This window comes from Gavialis gangeticus, unplaced genomic scaffold (genome assembly GCF_001723915.1).
Source record: "Gavialis gangeticus isolate Ggan-Ray unplaced genomic scaffold, GavGan_comp1, whole genome shotgun sequence".
Lineage (NCBI taxonomy): Eukaryota > Metazoa > Chordata > Crocodylia > Gavialidae > Gavialis > Gavialis gangeticus.
In genome coordinates this window covers 60315433-60335065 of record NW_017728994.1, presented here as the reverse complement: position 1 = coordinate 60335065, position 19633 = coordinate 60315433, and positions in this window count along the sequence as shown.

Here is a 19633-nt window from a genome sequence, read left to right as displayed (position 1 = left end):
GCGGGGCTCCGGGGGGCGGAGGGCAGCCCCCGCCGCTGCTCCCCGCGGGGGCTCGTGCATCTCTGCCCCGTGTTTGCCCGGCTCGGCTCGCGCGGGGCTGCAGGATCGAGCCCGTCCCTGGCAGTCGCCGTTTCGCGCGAGTCCCGCAGGCGGGAGCGGGGGCTCGGCGGCTCTGCGCCTTGGGCCACGCACGGCAGAGCTGCAAACTGCCCCCCGGACAGTCCCCGTTGCTGACACGGCGCAAGGCGAGGTATTTCTTGGGCGCCCTGCCCCACTCCCCGCCGCAACGCGCCTGGGAAGAGCCCGACTGGAGGCTGCGGCGGTGTCACGGGTCAAACCATCGCTCAACAGGCCAAGCTCCTAAGTGAGAAAAAGAGAGGGCCAGTTTTTCTGCTCGTGTTGGTTCCAGGGGCATTTTTGCCCTTTTCCACCATCTTCAGAGACTTGGACTCAGTAAATGATAACAGAGGGAGGGAGCACTGCAGAGGCATAGTTGCAAAAGAAGGGTTGCTTTCAGCTTGGCTCGGAAAGGACACAGCTTAGGCCCTGCTTGGGGACACTGCAGTCACTGAATCTATTGAGAGGAGGAACTGCTGTGCGGTTAGTTGGTTGTTGGCTCAACAGGATCAAGAATGTGTTTAGCAGATTAGAAACCCCAGATGGCTTTCACTTAGTAAAGTATGTGTATGTATATATGCAGGTATGTTGGTCGGTTTGTGGAACCTAAGGGATTTGTTTTAATTGTAATTTTAATCCGTAGTGATGCATGGTGACTTTTTCAGATTCAGGCCAGGTTTTTTGGGGAGTGGGTGTTAACAGAACAACATTGTACAGAGTCTGGGCTTTAACGTTGTGTTGTGGAGGCAAACTACTGCATTGCTGAAAAGCTGACTTCTCACAGCCATTTCAGCTCCTTCAAACCAGTAAAACAGGGAGAAATTATCCTCTTGTCCGGTCATTTTTACTGTTGCGTGACTTCAGTGTAGTTACTGTTGCTTTATTGAGTCAGAACTAGGGGCAAAATAGGTATTTGGAAGAATAGGTAATGATGCTTTGGAAGTTGTGCCGCAAGTGTGTGTATATATAATCACTGTGCCGGCTCAGAAATTGGCACCATGTTGTGAAAATCTTATTTAGGCTTTTAGTAGGCAGGGAGGAGAGGGACATATTTCATTAGTCTAAACATTTCTGTTTTCCATAAACTAGTGTAATGAAGTAAAATGAGTGCATGTAGCTGGGTGTCTAGCAGATGAATACAACCCTTTCACCCCTGGGTTTTAAATACTAAATAAAAGGCACTTGATGCTCCTTATTCTGTTAACATAGGGAGAAGATCTTCATTGTTTATACAATTACAGTTTGACTGTTTGGAGGCAACAGCTAGAAAATATTTTCAGAGAGGAAAATTATAGCTGTTCAGTATGATAAAGCTATAACAAACCTATCTCCAAATGAATGCAGTTGAAAAACAGCAACAAAAAAAAAATCTGCTTTACAGGGAGGCATGGAAAGTTTTAGGAAATTTAACTCCATACTTGAGACAGAAACAGCATAATCAACTCTTTGAATGTAACTGTGTGGAAGATTTAATTGCTAAAAAATTTTTAGCAGTGGTTAAAGTATTACAACTTCAGTAAATGGGAAGCTTCCTGGGGAAGGCAAATTTACAGCCTATGTGAACAGAAACCAAACTAAGTATTAACTTCAAATGATACAGCTGGAATGGGAGTAGAATGAACATTTGGAAAGAGGTGAATAGAAAAACATAAAAATGTGGTATGAGGGGGGGTTAGAGAAGCACATCCTGAAATGAATACTTTGTAAATTAATACTAACAAAGAAATTAGCATAATTTTATCCTTAAAATAGCTTATCCATTAAGTTCACTACCATAGAATATCCCATTTAAAACATGCCTTCTAAAGCAGTGATCCTCAGTGCTGAATATCTCAGGAGCCACATGAGCAGTCTGTGGTAACGAAAGAGCCACAACAGCATATACGCCCTCAGTGACTAGTGACAGCACACGCTTGTTCAAAAGAAAAATAGTACCATACAATGGGTGGCAAATTTCCAACATAGCGGCATGGCTTTATGGCCTTATGGATGTACTTTATCCAAAGTAATGAATGCAGTTGAAAGAGAAAAAAGTTGATAGCATTTTATTGCCAAGAGAAATTGAACTTTTGGCTAAGAAGAGGGGTGGCTGTGTGTTATCCAGAGTGTCTTTCCTTATTTCTTGTGCACGGGTCTATTGCTCACAGTGAAGCTCTGTCATGCAAGGTGCAAAGTTCTCGTGTGTGATCCAATCTGTGCTTAATTTGTAGGCATGAGAAGGTGCAGCTTTAGGGCAATGCAAACCCTGCAGTCTCAAGTAGCTTCAAACTGCCAGTGGCTCTCATTGCTGTATAGCACGTTTGGGTGCAGCTGCTTGGTTAAAGTGTAGGGGCTGGGCACTGAACTTTTGTCACCGGGTCTCCAGAAGCTAAACCCCACCGCTGGGCATGAGCACAGGGCGGGATTAACCTAGATACCAACTGTGCCATATTGTATGGCCTCCAGCCCAAAGGGGCCCTGCAGATTTGACACTTCTGTTGCTTGGGGATGCAAACAGATGTCACATTTGTCCCAGGACAAAGTGCAATCATGCACATGTCCACGCCCATTGTTCCAGGATAAATCCTAAACAAGTTTCCAGGATAAGAGGTACAAATGGTTTGTCTCAGGATATTGGAAAATATGTCTGTACAGTTGTACCAGGATTGCATCATTGAATCAATGGCAGAAAAGCAGCGCTGTATTCAGCTGCTTGCTAGACCCTGAGTAGAAGGGTGATGTGTGTACATGTCAATCCCAGGATATTTTTGTTCTGGGACAAGCACAATTTATCCCGGGATAAATGCAACATCTGTTCTTAGCCTGTGAAGCAGCCAGGGAGTCCTAGAAAAGAACCTCCCCTCTCATGTCACAAACCCAGGGAAGGAAAATAATGCTGCTGCCATGAGTATCACAGAAGAGTGGGTGGCAAAAGGCCGGCAAAGCATGGCTTCACATACTTGACCCAACTGTTGCTGAATGTGCCCCTGCCTGTGGGTGCCCCACCATGGACCTGAGCCTGCGACTGGCTCTGTGCAATTGTGCAGAACATGAGAAGAGGATGTCAAAGGCCTGCAGAGGGAGCAGCCAGAGCATAGCTGGGCACTGCATGCCTGTGCAGGGCTAGAGATCTGCTTAATTACTTTACTTCAAAGAAGGGAGAGGGGGAAAAAAGAACGACAAAGCCCACCCCTTCCATCCCATCATGCTAGTGCAATACCTACAACCCAGGGGAACTACTGGAATCCTGCTGTATCACAGCCCCCACACATATCACATGCACAAAACATGGCCTTTCTTTCTATTCACAGTCACCAATAAGATGGAAGCTCTTTGAGGTCCTGGGACCTTTTCTGACCTATGTTTAATTACTTATGATGCATTTGCAGTGTTATAGCAGCCAGTATCTCCAGACAAAGATCAGAGTCCCCCAGGGCAAGGAACCGTACATGTATATAACAAAATGAAAGTCTACACTCTAAAAATCTAGGTAAGATTACATCATACATGCCTGCATTTTTTTTAAAAAAGAAAGGAAATTAAATGCCAAAAGTATGTTAAGACCATGTTAAAGTTGCACAGTGACATATGCAACAGTCAGGAAAATGGTAAGGTAAGGATACCTGGACAACCTTTCTTCTGCTTAAAAGTCCTGCTATGACAAAGTACCCATTGATTTTCATGGTGTGTTATGATTAAATTAAACAATTTCCTGATCCTATATAATTATCAAATCACGTCATCTAATATCTCATTTTCCTACCATCTTAGGTAGATATGTGTATCCTGAATGGTATTTTTTACTCTGCATATAGACAGAACCTGCCATAAAAATCATATGTAGGAAAATACATAGTAAACTATATTGAAAAAACATGCTATTGACAAATCATAGTGCATAGGGTAGTAGCAAAAATATTCTGGTAGATGGATTTAAGTAAATTACAACATGACCTCTTGTAGTGCCTGCATCACTGTAAGTGGTGCTTTGTTAACAGGTTATATTATGTAAAAAAAATCCCTTATTGCTTAATATAATTAAATATTTAGCAGTTAAAATGCTATCCCACAACAGCTGGGTGAATTATTTTGGGCTTGATGTCAGACTTGTTATACTTTGCATTAAGAATATTGTAGATGTGAATTCTAACCCATATGCCAAAGGAAAGTTAAAAAAAAAAACGGGTTTTGGAGGGTTTGGGTTTTTTTAGCAATTCTGGCTAATCTTAAATGTTCGCCTTCTCCAGGTTCTAGCAGAAGCAACTGCTGTCTTCTTAATCCAAATGAGAAGAGCAATGTATGGGCTCTGCTGGAATTATAAAACAAGAGTATTTCTCATAAAAATCCAGGCTTGTTGAGCCAGAGACAAACAGAAATCGGACAACTCGTGAACGGAGACAAGTAAATACTCCAGGCAAATCCTAGAGCTATTGAAGTCAATGGCAAAGTTCTCGGTGGCCTCACTGAGGCCAGGATTGAATTCCTGAGATTTCCATCGTTGACAATGTCAGTATATGTCCTTCCCCATGGTCAAAGAGATGGAAACAAAACAGACTTAGATTGGGGTAAAAAAATTGTGCCAGCTGATTCTTTTATTTTGACCTTGAGTTTCCTTGTTTTAATTCCAGCTTAACCACTAACCCATCTTCTGTTGACCTGGGACTTGAGTGTCTCTGAAGAGCTGATCACTGCTATAAATCCAACTTCTGTCCATTAAGAGATGATTAGGGTCTGCAAGAAATGAGAGGGGTGTAATAGTCCATTGTCACCCTTTGTCTGCTGTGTCCCCAGAAGGGCTGATGACTCACCAGCATCTGAACTCCTCAGAGGTTCATTCACAGCCAGGCCAAGGCAGGTTGGCAGGGTGGGAAGTCATTACTGCCACACGTGACAAATATTTCTGTAGGTTTTGTCAATTTGGCATCTTTCCTGGATGCTAAATCCACTCTGCAATTTAGGTCAGAACTGTCAGCGCATATCAAATAAAGTATGCAACCCATACATGCAGCTGAAACAAAGTAAACAACCAGACATGACCCCCATATCCAAACACTTGCCATCGGGTAAAGTATACACGACGATTTGTACACATTTCATTTTTTGTCTAATGAAGATGGGATCTTCACCTTCAGTGTTATGTTCCCGTCCTTTGGCTGCTTGATTTCCTAGAAGCCTTCTGGCAGTGGTTGTTGTTGAGCACCGCCATCAGCAACCAGGACTCTGAGAGGCACTGTACAAATGCAGAACAACGAAGATGGTCCCTGCCCCAGAGAACTTATGATCTGAGCATAAGACAAAAACCAGCAAGAGGTGGAGACAGATCCGGGAACAAAGGGAAACAATGAGACAATGCTGGTTGATTTGATAGGTGGCGGTCTCAACACCCTGGCTGCTTTCGTTCATCAAATTCTCCATCAGTTTATTTTTCTACCCGGCATTTGACAGGATCCACAATAGCATAACATTTCATTAGAGTGTTTTCTTTGAATACTTTTGTCAAAATTATTAATATTCAATAGAAAGAGGGAAAACATGTCTCACTTCTGAATCTCAGGACCAATTAGATGTGGCTACCTCCAAACATAAAAGCCCATGGTCCTGAATCACTTAAGCGCTTGCTAAATTTTAAAGGTGTGAGTGGTTTTATTGACTTGAATAAAATAGTCACATACTTATAAAGTTAAGGATGTGCTTAAGTGATTTGCTGGACCGAAGCCTACATAAATGGGCCAATACATTTTACCCCATGTGTGATGCATTTCACATCAAAACTGCCAAAAGCATTTTGGGATTGTAATGATGGCTTGTGGTTGTGGCTTGGCAAAACCATAAGAAGGCAAGAATGTGTCTTTCTGTTGTACTGATTTGCCAGGAGGAAAAAATATTGAGTATGGCGCTTACACTCATTTTTGTGACAATGCTGCGAGTAAGAAATGTTTATTAAAAAAGAAGGAAAACTCATGACTTGTAAAAACTGTGCTACAGTCCCCAAATTGTCAAGGTAACTGATTTGGAATTATTATTCATAAACAGTCTCCCCCCCACCCCCATCCCCAATTTACTGAAACTGCAATTATTGGCTCAATCACTTAGCATTAAATATCAGACCACACAGTGTTCTTGCAGCCTGATTTTCAAACGTAGGCACGGAGCAAGATTTGTGTGCTCCTGGCTTATGCAAGCAAACGCCAGATGTGTGTGTTAAAAGCGGGTCATCATATGGTCAGGTTAGGAGCTGAACTGCCCTGGTTTGCTCACTAATACTTGATTTGCTTGTACCTATCTGGTGCTTGTGCATGCCTTGCTTTGAAAACCTTGCCCCATACTAAATTAAGTTTCTAGTTAAAAGTAACTCATGTTAGGCTTTAAACCATAGCCTGTAAAACATAATGTACTGTAACACCCTTTTTTCAGCTATAGCCTTTAATTTAGCAGTATTTTTAAGAGCATTGTATACTTGAACTCTGCGCTGCTCTCAGGTACCGAAAAAGTAATTGGAGTATTTAGTCTAATTCTTTTTACACTGGAGAGGTGCAATGCCTGAGACGTGGTGATAGGATTAATTTTTGGAGGGAGAAAAAAAAAAACAACCCCCTATACATTCCCTTGTCTAATCCAAGCAGTCCTCACTGCCCTTAACCCCAACCTTTACTGACTGCTGTACCCTGCTGTCTCCCTTCAGGATATACTGTGTAAAACTAGTGTCTAGTTCTGCCAGAATGACTGGGCATTAGCCCCACTGAAGTGAAAGGGAGTTTGCACAATAGTAATCACCATTTCTATCTGAAGGCGGTTGTGCAGTGGGAGCCCTTGATTAGTAGTTTTTCAGGGCAGGAACGTGGCGCTTACGCACCCAACTCCTATTTAGGCACCTAATTTCCTGTTTTCTTGTATAAAGTATCTAGCAGCTCTTGGTCATTATGAATGACAACTGTAAAGGTGCTCTCAGTTCATAAAGGCTGGATTCTGCTCTGGGTTATACTGTTATCAATCTGGAGTAATTGCACTGCTGTTAGCGGTGTCATTCCAGATTTGTGTACATAGAAGTCATAGCAGCATTTGTCCTGATTAAAGTCTGTAGCAGTTACTAGTCTCCTTCTTTTCAAACTTTGTATACTTTCATGAGTTTTTAAATTTCCCTGGAAAGAACATTACTTAAAAAAAAAAGTAATAACAGAATTGATTATATATTAAAAATGTTGAACACTTATTGAACAGGTTTATACTATTTTACACACACACAAGTGTGCACATGCAGAGTAGATACATTATAGTATATTTAGTGTCCTGCCTCTCTGAAAGAAACTGCCAATAGACAGGTTAACACTGGAAGGATAGAAGGAGACAACAGGATGATGCAATGCCAAAGACATGCCGTCCTCAAACGCTAAATGGAAAGTCTAACTTTCAATAACTACAGAGAGTGCACTACAACTAAAAAACAATCCCAAGTTTTCTTGCTTTCCTTATTCTATTCATGCATGCTGATCTGTAAAATAGTACATGCCTAAGGTGGATTTCACTCTTTCCTATTGTGGTGAGTAATGGACCAAAATGATCACTTTTTAATTTCCATGTTTAACCTTGGGCCATTGATTTTTCTTTTTATCCAGTCTTGACTTAGAGAAGAGTTGCTCTACAGATGTTCCCAGTTTATTATTAATCTAGCCCATTTTGGAGAACTGTGGAAGGGTCTGTTCTTAATACAGCACAAAGTAAACACTTCTAAACACTCCTTTTCTTTTCCTTTTCCTTTTAAAAATGTTGAAAAAAATTAAACAATAAAAGAATAATAAAATGTAATAATAATATCCTGTGTACGCAAGATGCCTCCAAATGAATTGAGAAGAAACGTGGAAAGGCAACACATATGCATTCTTAGTGAAAGTAACACCACCTAGTTTTTTATGCTATCTCAGAAATATATGACTTCAAATACAAGTTTTTCACACCTGCAGTAAATAGGACAATTGGTAAATCACAAATTTGGAACCAAATGATATCAACTAAGGTAAATGATTAGTCCCATCCCACTTGAAAATTGATCATCTTCTGCTATTTATCATTACACTGATATATTCCCTTTTGAGCTAATTAGCCCACATCGCTATGCAATGGATTAGGCCCAAGTAAAGACTGACAGTTCTGTAAGGTCCTGTTCTTTTCAGTATAAAGGATTAGAGTTAAAATGTATTAGTCTTAGAGTTTTTCTTTATGGCAGCCACATGATCGTAGATGAAAATCACTGTACTTCAAAGCATATCTAGTTTAGAATTAAATTGCTTATATTTTAAAGCGTCCTCTTTCTAATACTAAACTAATAACAATATTCCATAAGTAAAACTCCACTACTCCCAAAACACATGTGAAGCAAAGGTTCTTTCCTCTTCCAAGTATCTGTGGCTTCCACATTCACCATTTCAGCTGGTGTTTTTTAGAAAATGATCTTCAATGAACTGAATTAATTCCAGTTGTAAATGTGAGACAGAAGTTGTAGTATTAATATACTAATCCCTCAACTAATATCCATAATTACATTCCTTCCCCATGCCAGTCTCTGTTTGCCCATGACACCATTATATCTTAAGCAAAGACCTTGGCAGTAGGTCATGACACCACATTCAAACAGAGGCACAGTTTGAAGCATCTGTAGGCTTCAAAATAAAGTACGATATGTAAGCCCATAAAACAAAAGAGCAGTTTGGACGAGTAAGCATGAAAGTTTGGGCTATACCAAACATGTGCCATACCCCATCCTCTGAAGTAAGCACTTGGCAATCTTGTGGTTGAAGCAAGGCTTATCATTTATTACAATATTTATCATGCTTCATTACCATGTTCATTATCAATTACACCATTATGGTAAAGGTTAATAATAATAGCTATTAGCATTTCTATTACAGTGAGGGTAATGGGTCACATTGTACTATGTATTTTACAGCAAAAAATATGACAGTTCCTGCCTCAAAGTGTTTACACTCTAAAGTCCCAGATCCTGCAAAGACTTGAGCATGTATTTCATGTCATGTGAGCGATTCAATTGCATTCAAAGAGACTACGTACCATGTGGGAAGCTAAGCATGTATGTTAGTTGTTTCAGCATTGGGGTCTAATAATGGATAAAATGCAATGGGGGGATACAATCCACAACAGTGGAGTGAACATCACAGTGATGGAATAATTTATAAAAGCTAACTCTGGTGCTGGTATTTATGAAACCCACTGGGCACATCTATGCATCTTCCTAATTCTCCAGTTTGTGGCAACACTGTATTTATGGAAGATGGGGTGAGTGGCAGGCACGGCCTTCTTTTAGGAAGATGTCTCACTTACCCAGGCTACTTTGGGTCATACAACCTGTTGTACAAGCTTTTCGGGTTTGTTGCTGTGCTGGTGTATTCTGCATTAATGTGATTTAGAAAAACCGTTATTCCATCGTATATAAAACTTTCAGTTGGAGAGGCAGTCTCTGCTTGTAATGATGCCCTCATTTGGGTCATCTTTAAGGATTAAACTTGAGACCACTAGATCTCAAAGTGTGAGCCCCGCCAGTTTGAGCTAGCCAACCAGATTTGGCTAGCTCAAAGGAGGCTGCAATGGATGCTATAATGGACTCACAAGTCCATTGGAGGCTGTAATGGACTCGCAGGTCTCTTACAGGCTCCATGCACTCGAGACCGGATTCCTATGAGTGTACAGGAGTCTGCTGACTACTTTTATCTAGCTGGACACCTTCTGTCCATGGAGGCATCTTGAATCCTTTTGAAGGTCCATTTCTTAAACAGTGAATGTAGCATACCATTGTTTTACTTAGGCCTCCACCCTGCGTGCCAGCAATCCTGTTTCAGTCCAGGTTCTGCTGATCTCAACTGCATCTAGTCATATGTGTAAAGTGAAGCATACGTATAAGTCATTGCAAAATTGGGGCCTTTACTTTCTTCTACCCTCACAGTGCCTTCTGCATCCCATTCCACCAGAAGTGGCTGTTTTTCTGTCCCTATGGAATACAAATGGTCTCTTGGATGGCAGTAATCATTTAAGCCACTCTATCATTGTCTGTTCTTCTATAAACCATATCTGAATTGTTAATAAATATTATTGGAGCGGTTTTATGTAGAGGCAATGCCCTTGATTCATGCACTGATTTTGACACGGTTGCAACTTAGAAGACATTATTTCTGGTTTGCACCAGTCAATGAAAGGAGTTACAAATGAGGCCAGATCTTTTGATGGTGATAATGGTATAGGCTCACAGAAGTCAGGATGGTGATGATTTACAATCCCATTCCATTGGAAAAGGAAATAAACACAGATGATACTATCACCCTTCTACTATCAGAGCCTTTATCAGAGGTGGGTGACTGAAGATATGAGCTCCTAGCACCTCAGATCTGTTGATGCTTGTCTAAGAAAGCCAAATGTAAAATCGACATCAAGATTTGGAAGGTGAACCACAATGGGACACAAGAGAAAGCAGGGCTCCAAAGGAGCTTTATTTAGTTCTTTCAACATGTTATGTTAAGCCACATGAGGAACAATTTTCGGGGCTTCTGCCTCATCGTTTCTACGTATCCTGCAGGGCAGCGTATTGCTGTCTAGCAAATAATTACACATGATGTAATTACTCTGGGGATTATATTGTTGTTATTAAAAAACCTTCCACCGCTGGCAACTTCCATGTAAAAACTACATTAAAAGAACTTCAAGGCAGAAAAGTGAAGTTTGGTAATGACAAATGTAAAGTTGCCTTATGATCCAGTCTCTGATTACGTGATCACATATGTATGTTGACTAGTGAAGGAAGCAGAGTTGGGTAGTCCAAATGAATGAGTTATGGCAGAGCCCTGTCTGACTCACTACAGAGGTCGGATGATATGCAGTATCTGAGACATGTGGCTATACAGCAAACAATGAGCATAAAAATAAATATTGAACAGCTGTTTCATTTGCTGAACCCAATCCATCTTTTACACTGAGCAAGGCTGCGTTCTTGCAGGAAAAAATAGCATATGATCATCTTTGCTATATATATACACATACACACCACACAGATATATCAATATGCGGTACTTTGTATGGCTGGGATAAATTCTGGGATCCAGACAGTTATAAGAATAAAAGACATTTTTAGAGTTTATTGCATTTCTGGCAACATGTGTTGGCTCAGAGAAATAGTAAAGGAAGTGAATTAAATACTACTAAGAATATATATATATTTATAGCACTTTTCATATGAGGTTCTCCAAACACATTACATAAAATTAAACAAAACAACCTTCTGAACTAGGTGAAGACACTGTTTTACTCTTTCCCTGTTTTACCTGTTTTATTCTGATTTTTTATTTGTTTTATTCTGATTAGTGAGATGAAGCACAAAGAACTTAAATGACTTATGAAAGGTGTCAAAGCCAGGATTAGAACAACTGAGTTTTCAGACCACCTTCGCTATACTAGTTACCCTCCCTTCTGGGAAACCTTCTTTAATTCATGTTGGTTTTCATGTTCTCTTAATCAAAAAAGCAGCAAAATCGTGAAGTATATAGTTAACTTTAAGCATATGGCTTCTGGCTTAAGTCTCTGAGAAGCATGCGAGAGTGAAATATATGCAGTTTTCAAAGGCAAAGTATATTCTTCTAACAGTGCAAGACAGCTAATCAACTGTGCCTAGAATTACCTGAGTAATAAAGGCTCTTCGATTAAATCTCCAGTGTCAGTGGATGTTAAAATGCAGTCTTCCAAGGAGCACAATAGATTTCAATAATCTTTACCAGTTTCTGACAATCTGATATTTCTTTTAACTATCATGCAAGTCACCTTTTGTTTACTCCGTGACACAAGACTAGCTGTTGAGATCTTGGATTTGCAGTGGAATATTATTTATCCTATTGGGAATAGCAGTTGTACCTTATAACATAGGGAATATCTTTCCAGGTAAAGCTATGTCTTTAGGAAACCCATTCTATTAAAATAAGAATTAAGTATATACTGTTGCCTCTTCTGACCTGAGCAGTTAGCCTGTATTTGATGTCTTTTTGGATTTCCCTCTGAGCAAAACTGGATGGGGTCAAGTATTTCTTAGGTACAATCGTGGTTATAGATGGAGAAGTTCACAGTGTCCTGTCTCCTTGCACACAGTAGGAATAAACAACAGGCAGCACAGTCCTTGTTCGAAGTCCAGTCTTGCTTCCGGCCAGCTCTCTGCTCCAAAGAACTTCCCTCTCTTAGCTGTCTGCCAAAACTCATATCTTCAGTGCTTCTCTGCTTTTTTTTCTGGCTTTCTGCTTCTCATACACATACTAACACAAACACATACCTTCTGTCCACATATCACCAGTGTATATTCACTGTCCATATGTCACCAACACATACCAACACTTCCCAACTCTTGCATTTTCTATCATTTCCCGGAGCAAGCCCTGAATGAATCCATTTCTGCTCCAAGCATTTGGAAAGTTATACTCAAAGTCTTGCAGAATAAATGTTTAATATTGACTCCTATCCTCTTTAAAGATCAGAGTGAGAATAAGACAACATTACAGACTGAGGCAAGTTTATTATTACAAATACCTTATTAAATCTGAATTGCAAAGGCATTCCAATTAGCTCATGGTTAGGAATCTTTTATGTTTGACTTGCATTTAGACTGATTACTGGAATAAGGCAGACCCTGTATAAGTAATTGGCACAAAATAAAAGCATTCAAGCTGCAGAAACCCTCCTACAGGCTGGGTTCTTTCAAAAAATATAAATAAAAGCTTCCTATCTCTTCAAGCTCATGAGCTTTCTCTCTCTGCCCCTAATAATAAAACAACCCATTGATCTCTGGTAGGCCTACTGGTATCACCGTTGCTTTTCTACCTATCTCTTTCTTCTCAACAGCAGCAGGGGGCCTGCTTCCTTTTCACTCCTCATCCTTGGATTCTCCACTCCCACTGCTGCAAGCCTCTCTAGTGATTTATTTATGATGCTTAGTTGTGGCTTCTCTCACACCTAGATTTCATACTGGCTTCACATGCCTGTCTCTCTCTCTGTCATGACTTTCTCCCTTCAACAGTCACATTTATCTCTCCAGTAGTCACGTGAGTGACTGGGAACTGTTCAGTTTATTGACCTATTGATATAGATTTTTTTTTCATACCTCCATGTGTTTGACACAAAGGCAAAGGACAACTCTTCGCAGCAGGGTCTTGGTTGTTGGGGTTTATTCCAGGATTATGCAAGTGTCCTTCACAGACCCCTACATCATGCTTCCTTTGGCTGAAAGTCTATCTGAAGTGGAGCTCAGAATTGCACGATGATCCACAAGGGCCCCTTAAAATCAATCAGTGGGTGCTGACAGATGTGCAGCTCCCCAGTCTGACTCATATTGTTTCACAGAAAACGACATGAGCTAGACTAACCCTCCGGACCAAAGAGGTGTTCACTGTTGGATCCAGAGGGTGGAGGATAGAGCTCCACTTCCCCTAGCTCTGCCCCCACTCGCCCCAGCTCCTGTGCTGTCTCAGGATGGGTGGGGGAGAAGGAAGGGGAGTGAGGTCCATTTTGGGATTTGCTCAGCCTGCAAAGGAGTTGGGGGGCTGGGTGGATTGGAGCCCCTTCAATCCACCCACCCTACCCTCCAGCACAGGCTGGGCAAACCCCAGATGAAAGCCCCTTTCTGCCCTGCCCCCCTCCCCAACCACATCTTGAAGACAGCACTGGGGATGGGGATGGGCTGCTTCAGCCCAGCTCTGCTCCCACACACACCAACACAAGTTAATGAAGACGCTCCACTTTATAGGTTCATTTGTTGCATGATTGGGCACTTTTGAAAGTGCTGTGCATCTGTGCACTTCTGCCAGTGCACAGCTGTAGAGCAGTTTCAGTGGCCGATGACATGACAAAATGTCACTTCTGTTAGCACCCACAGGGAGTACAGGTTCCAGCAAGGAAGCATCACTGTGGCAGTCTGGGGCTGTGCCACTACTTGGATCACCGGCAAAGGCAGCAGTGTCACCAAACCCTGTTTTGTTCCAAGGGTAAGTCCTGTTAGAAAACTGCTATTCTCCTGAACATGGATAAATTGATCCCTGAAGGATATGCAATGACCTCTCAATATGGCTGTCTCACTGACAGTTACATGTGCATTGTTGGCATTTGATGAATCCAAGATACTTGACGGTGACCAGGATGTCTTAGTCCAGCCAGTGGGGGATCTCCACCTCACCTGTTTTAGGGCTTTGTATGCAAGAAAAGATTAATTCAAGTCTGCCATATGTCTGAAGAAAGCAAGTCTTTGAATGATTTGGCATTCTCAGGCCTTGTAATATGACAGACGTATGCATTATATACAAAACCATGTAATTTTACACCAGCAAAAGATGTTACAAAGCTCTGGAAAATGCCTGTAGTCTCTGTAAGTCACGCTGGTAATATCTGCATCTTGGAACCATAAAATAGCACAGGTAGGGCACAGATCTAGTAGTTCCCTGAGCAGGATGACTGTTAACTTGGATGTTCTGCATGAGTTATCTTGTTGCCAGCTGCTAAGGCTTGGTCCTAGTCTGAGAGAGACCGAGATCAAGTGATATATCTTGTCTCAAAGCAGGCAGGTGCAGATTCCAGATGTTCTGCAGGAGAGCTACATCACTCCACAGCCACTGGTGCACTTGCACCCCTTTTGACTCCTGCTCCTCCCAAAGTGTAGAACCAACCACCTGGCAGTGGCAGCGCTAGTCAGGCAGCTCTGAAAGAGTCAGTTGACTCCATGTCTCATTATAATCTACCTGATGGCTTCTCAACTCTTCATTCCACAGGTGGTAATGGCCCTCTCTTTTTTAATGGGCTTGATGTTCTGCTCATTAAGATAATCTTTGCTCTGCAGCTGCTCTTGGTGCAACTCCTATTTCACCACCCTACAGATTAGTTTGCACTCCTTCCAATGCAGTTATATTTGTTTTTGCTTCAATTTTAAACTGAATAATGCATCTCTGGGCCCCTGGCATATAAGTATAGCTTCTAATTTATTTGCAAATGGAGAAAAACGTGTTGTTTCATATGCAATGATCTATCTCACCATCTGCACCTCCTGTTTCAAAAATCTAGATCCACCCATGTACCATCCATACCTCACAGGCAGGAGGAGGACATTGTGAAAAGGTTAAACCGGGACACTAATGCTTTTAGACCTCTGGACTTGACTGCCCTACAAACTGAACTGCTAGGTTTCACTCTTTTTTGGGGTACAGCAAGTGTGCTTGATGTGCTTGCACTTTTTACTGTTGGCACCCTTAGAGAAGGAATTCTCTCTGCTCCTGGCAATGGTCTGGATGGGGCCTTAGGCTTAATATCCCTACTGTACTTGTCCCCAGACTCAAACTATGCTGTGTAGGAAACAGGTCTACCACAGCACTCAGAGCAACAACTTGTTGTGCCTGTCTCCCAACATGTGTTTGTACAAAACTTAATACACGGGGCCTCAGTCTTGGTTGGTCCCGATAGATAATAAACCGGAACGTTTTACTAAGCAACGTGGACTCTGTTTCAGGTCAATGTTCTTGGTGGGTGTTTTCAAAGATGCAAACTGTGAAGATGCCAACTCAGGAAAGGATTTTTCAGCATGTGTGTAAGTCCATTCCTATTCTACAAAGCACACGGGCACTTGCTCAGCCTTACAATTAAGCATGTATTTAATTGCTTTGCTGAATAAAGATGCTTTCCTGAACTGGGCCTAAAAGTGTTACATAGCAACAGGATATAACCAGAGCTGAGTGTTAGTAAAGTCTTTATTGTGTGAATGAGAAATATTCCCATGGACTGCTGTCTATTTTAAATTAACTTTGATTTTTATGGGACTCTTTGAACTAGAAACCATTGCAGAACTGTTAATACTAAGCTGATAGTAATTTAAGCATCTATGTATTGTTGGAAATATTTATCCTGGCTATGTATTGGTAACTGTTTTATATATGTATTTACTTTTCACATTAAAATAACCAAGAATTCACTTTTGCCTAAATTTGAACCATTCTGATGAGGTAAATGCAGATATGTTCCTCACTATATGTCTCCAGTAATAAAGATGAAAAATCGTCAGGCGTCCCAAACAAGTTGTAAACTAGGGCAAACAGTTTTGAGCTAGCTTCACTTAAATGTTCAAAAGCAATGTCAGGGCAAATTAAAATCTCTGGGGGCAAACCCTGGGTCTACTGAAGTCTATGAGGGTTTTGCTGTTGAACAGAGGCAGAATTTCATCCTCCTTTATGGCTCTGTTTCTCGCACCGGGAGATAATATTTTCTCAGGGTCAGAGCAGCGGGCTAAAATGGCAAGATGTAGGTTATATTCCCTGTCCTGCTAAATCTTTATTTGCAATAAGCAGGCAAACAAAACACCTCCCACCCTATCCTTCTTCAGACTACAGCCAACTTTCAAACACACAAGAGTCAGATTCCGCTATTTGCCACAGATAGCACAACAGGGGCATCAGAATAAGCAAAAAGGTATTCAACATCTACAGTAAAATCACCAGAGTTCGCTTCCTCTGCTTTTCACTGATTATATACCGAAGGGGCCTGCTGGCAGGATCTCTTAGTTCAGGTAGATGCCAGGCCAGGTGACACCACTGGCATAGGGGCAGTGACACACACTAAATTTGTTCTGATTCCTTTAATTAGATGACAGTACTACAACGTGCCAGATCTCTTATCTAACCTAGGTGCCTTGTTCTTCGAAGATTTTGAGATAATACAGGAAAAGAAATTACATAATACAAAGCATTATTATGATTACATGCATACATGTAAAACTTTGATTAAAATCTAGGGGAATAAGGTGCCCCAGCCTGAGCCATTCATCAAGTACATCTAGTAAATAGAAGAAAAAAGTTCTTGAGGCAGTGAATCAGAAGCAGCAAGTCAAGTCAACCTGGCAAAGGGAAGAAGATTAAGGCTTAAATTTTCAAAGCTGCTTAGGGGATTTAGCCACACCATTCCTATTGAAATTAAAGCAAGTCATGTCACTAATGTTTTAAAAAACCTCTTCTTTACAGGGCTCTAGACAAAATGATTCCAGTTTCCATTCCTCTTTTTGCCTGTTTGTCCTCTGAATTCCCACTGCCTGTACTCCCAATTCTCTGCCCCCTGTGGCAAGTGCAGCATTTTGCACCCACTGATTTCAAACTTTATTTTGTAATTTATAAAAGGTAAAATGTTGTGACTTAAATCAGGGTGATTGTCTTTTGACAAACATGAACCATCGGTGAACATGTTCCAGGTTGTAGCAACGGGGCTGGAGGAGGTAACTGGCTTGCAGCTACAAACAACATTAGGTACACTTCACTCTATAAGGTTAACCAGAAAGGAAATTATGCAGAGTAAATTTTCCTTGGTTAAAGCTTTCCAAATTGTATTTACATTTAATTAAAAAGTTGACACATTAGCCATTTTTTCTATACTTTTTCTGCAGATTCTGCCCTAGTTCAGCATTTCTCTATCAGATGTTTAATGATAATCTTTTTATAAATAATAAGGTATTTATACAGGTTTGCCTTTAACCCTGGGGCTTGCTTTATAAGCTTAATAAGTTCCCAAACATATTATTAAGAGCTGCTGACAAAAAATGAACACTGAACCAAAGTGCATTTTGATATTAGATTGACTATTCCTCAGGAACCATAGGATTGCATGTTAAGAAACCAATGAATAGTCACCATGTAAAATTGATGTTACCTGTTTCAAAACTGGAACAATTTCTTAACTAATGTGTGTGTTTATACTGCACCAATCACAGTGGAATCTACAGGCTAGAAAAATATCAAAAGCACAGAGTTATTTTTTTAAGTGACTAGATTTTGAATGTGTCAAACTGAGATTTCCTGTAATGAAGCTGATTTCTGGAGTTAGGTACTCAACCTTTCCCAACATCAGGCACCTTTAAGATGCCTTCAGTTAAGCAGACAACTATTTAGTTTCTGTTAGTAAAAATGATGGATTCTTTGCTTTTTAATTGTGGGACAAGTTAGGCAAAATGAGTTGTACATTTATTTCTGGAGCTGATGAGATTCTTGTTTGAATCACTAGAACCACTCTAGGTAATTTATTCCAGTGTGGTTAGAAAGTTTTTCATGATATCCAGTCTTTCTAGTACTACATTCTAGTCATTCAACTGTCAGCTATCAAGAAAGATGCATCTCCTATGTACCCAACTATGAGCCCCAGCATTTGAAGATCTTCTTATTCTGTAGAGCGTGGCTGCTGTGGGAAGTGATGGTTTTCCAAAATAGCCAATCTGTTTTACAGCTTGGACTAATTCCCAGGGACAGCTTTGGAGGTTAGGATCAACCCCTGTTCAGTGGTGAAAACCGGACACTGGGGTGATGTGCTCTCCTCTGAGCCTTGCATTACTAAGCAGGCCAGTGCATTCTCAAGCAAATAAAGTTTTTTCAAGGTCAGTGTTTTGCAAAGAAATTATGTGTGTGTGTGTGTGTGTGTGGGTGTGTGTGTGTGTGTGTGTGGGTGTGTGTGTGTGTGTGTGTGTGTGTGTGTGTATAATTGTGGAGGCTGTGAATAATTTGCTCACAGTAACCAACTGGAAACAGAAAGGCTGGGGTTGCCAGGTCAAGTGTAGGTGAAAGAGTTATTATCAGCTATTGTTGTTTGGGTATCCAGCGAGAGGAATGGTCCCCAAGACCTCCACACCCGTAATTAGTGGTGGATGATGTTTTGGTGGCGGCTAGTCTTTGATATGTTTTCTTTCCCCCCATAAGCATCATTTCCATCTAAACCCAGCCTAAGCCTCAGCCAGCTGCCTGCTCCCAAGTGATGATCATTCTCAGTTGCTGTGAGGAATTATCAGCTCACTTATTAAAGCACTAATTAATAACTTATTACATTTTCACAATAGAAGCATGTACACAAAGGGCCACTGAGTTGCGCATTACAGCAGCAGAATATAATCGACAGTGAAACAACAACAAGATATATTCATGTGGTGCCCAGACATGCCCATGTATTGTGAGTGAAGCTTCTAAGTGATGAGTATATGTGTTGGATATTTGACTGGGGTATCTTAGAACAGAAGGAAAAAGAAAGCAAATGGAGTGGAGGAAAGAAGGTGTTTTTTTTTAAAAAAAAAAAAAAAGGATAGATTGTTTATTTCTAATTCCCAACACCACAGGGTAATGTGAAAATTCAGATATCAAGAGCCTGCCTATGGAGATACAGTACCACAGCACACGGGTCTGATAAGAGAAACCTCTTCAAATTGTAGAAGGATGCAGTGTACATAATGTTGTTTCACCTGTCAGCATCATCGAGCATCTTGTGTGGGCATAGATGACACGTAGGGAGATCACAGTGGGGTATGTGCCCCTCCCCACCCATAGATGACATGTAGGGGGAGCACAGTGGGGTATGTGCCCCTCCCTGACCATAGATGACATGTAGGGGGAACACAGTGGGGTATGTACCCCCCCACCATAGATGACATGTAGGGGGAACACAGTGGGGTATGTGCCCCCCCACCATAGATGACATGTAGGGGGAACACAGTGGGGTATGT